Raw genomic sequence first — 3,960 nt, 5'->3', positions numbered from 1 at the left:
GGATCACCTCCCTCGACCTGCTGGACACGCTCTTCTTAATGCACCCCAGAATGCCATTGGCCTTTTTGGCCACGAGGGCACACTGCTGGCTCATGGCCAACCTGTCGTCCACCAGGATGCCCAGGTCCCTCTCTGCAGAGCTCCTCTCCAGCAGCTCATCCCCCAGCCTGTATTGGTGCATGCAATTATTCCTCCCTAGGTGTAAGACCCTACACTTGCTTGTGTTGAACCTCATCCGGTTTCTTACTGCCCAGCTCTCCAGCCTGTCCAGGTCTCGCTGAATGGCAGCACAGCCTTCAGGCGTGTCAGCCAATCCTCCCAACTTCGTATCATCAGAAAACTTGCTGAGGGTGGCCACTATCCCTTCATCATGGTCATTGATGAAGATGTTGAACAAGACCGGACCCAGCACAGACCCCTGGGGGACACCACTGGTCACAGGTCTCCAGCCAGACTCTGCACCACCAACGACGACCCTCTGCGCTCTGCCAGTCAGCCAGTTCTCAACCCACCTCACTGTCCCCTTGTCTATCCCACACTTCCTCAGCTTTGAAGGGAGCTTATAAACATGAGGGGGAACAGCTGTTTATGAAGGTGGATAGTGATAGGACAAGGGGGAATGGTTTTAAACTGAGACAGGGGAAGTTTAGGTTAAATATTAGAAGGAAGTTTTTCACACAGAGGGTGGTGATGCACTGGAACAGGTTGCCCAAGGAGGCTGTGGATGCCCAATCCCTGGAGGCATTCAAGGCCAGGCTGGATGTGGCTCTGGGCAGCCTTGTCTGGTGGTTAGCGACCCTGCACATAGCACGGGGATTGAAACTAGATGATCATTGTGGTCCTTTTCAACCCAGGCCATTCTATGATTTTATGATTCTATGATTCTATGATTCTTTGTCAACACATGGATGTAGGAGTCAGGATCAGGCCCAATGAGGGGAAGCAGGATCAGACATGGCCACAGATTTGCTGATCACTACCTTCACAAGAGAGTGTTGATTAGATTTTCTTATGTTCTCTCAGCTGCTAATCATAGGCACATACATCATTCTTGTCTATGGAAGTTTTTGAATACAAGCCTTTCAGTGCCCAAGGAAATTCCATCTCTGAGTATGCCCAAGAAATCTCTCATATTTGACAGATCAAGTAGCTGAGCACTAAGCTGCTAGTTAAATTGGGTTCCAGAAATTCAGCATTATTCTGCTTAAATCTATGAATCTAGGAGGTGCTCTCTGGATCTAGCAAACAAATGGATCTCCAGTTAATAGCACATGGAACTGTTTGGTATCCATATTGAGGCTGGTGAGTACTGCTTCTCTTAACATGGAACCACAGAGGTGCAGAAGAGTTTCCATTATGTAGCAGTGTCCAAGTGGAATTGCAAGTATAGGCAGACAGGTTAGTTGGTGAACACTAAATCAGTGTATGACATTTTAATGATACAATATACTAGGCATAGCATTTTCTTATAATGTATGTACATACAGAGTATAGATTGTTGCCTTTTTTTAAGATCACGTTTCACCCTTTTATAGATAGCATGACAGTTATTAAGATCAAAGTGGTTAAATTTCAAATAATTAAGAACAGTAGAAAAGTATTTGTCCTGAATATCAAAACCTTCTTTTCTTAGAATACTTGCCAAGCAGTGAAAACAGAAACTGCACCATAAAGACCAGACAGAAATTGTTGATGAAAATGATGGGAACTTGGCCTTATTCCCATCTGGCAATATTAGGCAGCAGAGTTTAAAAGTAGTCTAACATAAAGCCTTAGGAGAAGAACACAAACATTGTCACCAGTCAAAAAACTGACAGGCCAGTTCAATAATCTCTGGAGCAAAAATAAAGCAGACAAGCATTAGCCTACAACGAATTTGCCAAGAATGCAAATCAGTGGAAAGAAAAAAATGTATAGCAAATATAGTAAGGTATGAGAACATTATAGAATGAGAAAAATATTAAATTTTACAAGTGATCAAATAAAACAGAAACAAAAGAAAAAAAATAGAGAATAAAAGGAGAATAATGGCATTGAAATTAAGGGTAACATTATAGTATTGCTAAATACCGGGCACACTCAGTAGGCTGGAACATTCAGAGACAAAAAGGTCAGAGAGCACAGGAAAAAGAGTAGATGCAGAGACAACAGCCCTTCACTACATCAAAGTACCTCAGGACTTGAAGCATTTTATTTCCTAGATTCCTACTGAGACAGCAGTAAATAAGATAGAAAGAGGAGGTCAGGTTATAAAATAATAAAGGTGTAAAGCATAGTTTGAGACACTTCATAATGCACAGTATGGTGGAGCACTAAATTCACACATAAAAAGCAAAAGTGGCACAACTAGGACAACTAGGAGGCAGGAGAGAAGAGAAAATAGCTGATCCTCATCTCTCTGCACACTAACTGCTCATGTTGGTCAAACCTTAGTAAAACCTGAGCCCTAGTTCTCTGTCACGGAGTATTTTGATTGACTCGTATCTCAGAAGAATTCTGTTCCCCTTTTCAAGGTTTCATAAGTATTTGTGGTTCTGATTCATATTTTAAAAATATTGTGAAGTTATGCCTTTCTATGTCTTGCAGCCTCTTAATTAGGTATCAGGAAAAACAAACTGAATTATAGCCACATTTTGTGTGTTTACTGTGACTAAATAGTATATGTCTCATAGATGTTCTTGTGACATCTCTTCAAAGATACTTCACTGACAATAAAATGTAGCCAGTAAGGTAGATCGGGGGTGGCATGAAGAAATCAAAAAGCAGTACTTAGTTGCCCCAAATCTGAGCACTGAAAATCAGCCTTACACAACTATCCACAACTATCAACTCACTATCTCATCTCCAACAATATTTGATTTAATTTTCATCCAAATTCTAAATATGAGATTGTTTCTGTTATACATACATACATGCAAGTATATGTCCAGATACTTAGCAGCCATCCAAAGTGTGCTATATTTAGACTCTGGAAGGAAAGGTTTATTTCCTATTTCATAATGAAACAAACAAACAAACCTTTTGCAGGCTTACAATGTCACTGAAAAATCAGTGACTCATCTATTTTTGAATGAATCATTATGAAGTTCTTCAGGCAAACTGAATCAGTATTAATCCCTTTGAAGTTAAAGTTGACTTACTAGGATGCCTGGACTAAACACTTGATGTTACTGAAGTTTTTATTTATTTGATATTCAGACTAACCAGGACTGTGAGGAATTCAGCAATTTAATGACCCAGAAATCAGTTTCAAAATGACCAGAACTGAGGCTATATAGATCTTTGTCCTCAGATATGTAAAGAATAGTCTTTATACATCTGTACAGGAAGTGGGGTTTGTAATAGGATTCCCACCCTAATTCATTCCACTTATCTCACTGACATCAAGACATTTTTTGTCCACAAAATAAATGGATTATAGTTGTCTATAATCCTATTTGATCTCTTGCCATGAAGTATCATTCTTAAAAATGGCTCCAAGGGTTCTTCCAAGAAAAAATTCTGAACTATTAGCCCAAATATTCACCTAGTATTGCTATAAAGCAAATAAAATATATGCATCAGCTACATATGCCAAGAGACATCTACATTAAAAAAAAAAAGGATATCAACATTCTTAAAAAATTCAGATTTTTTTTATCTGTATATGATTTTGCCCTGACTCTCAGAACAGTTCAGCTAGCTTGTACTGAAGCTAAACAGGGGTTTCATCAGCCTTAAATAAGCAATAAGGAAAACTACCAATTCTGGCTTTGATTATGACCTTGAGCCAACTCCCACTCTGTGTTCTTAATTTAGTCCTTAATTTAGTTCTTAAAACTTCATTTTAGCAAATAATGTTCCAATCTCTGTACACTTAATACCAGATGATGGTTTTTAACAAGAGCTTCCTTGTTAATTTCTATTTCAGTATTTGGTTAATCCAAGTGAGCAAGATATACACAAGGCCAAAGGTTAGGA

The sequence above is a fragment of the Meleagris gallopavo genome, chromosome 3 (assembly GCF_000146605.3).
Source record: "Meleagris gallopavo isolate NT-WF06-2002-E0010 breed Aviagen turkey brand Nicholas breeding stock chromosome 3, Turkey_5.1, whole genome shotgun sequence".
NCBI classification, from domain to species: domain Eukaryota; kingdom Metazoa; phylum Chordata; class Aves; order Galliformes; family Phasianidae; genus Meleagris; species Meleagris gallopavo.
Note: the sequence above shows the minus strand (reverse complement) of the source record.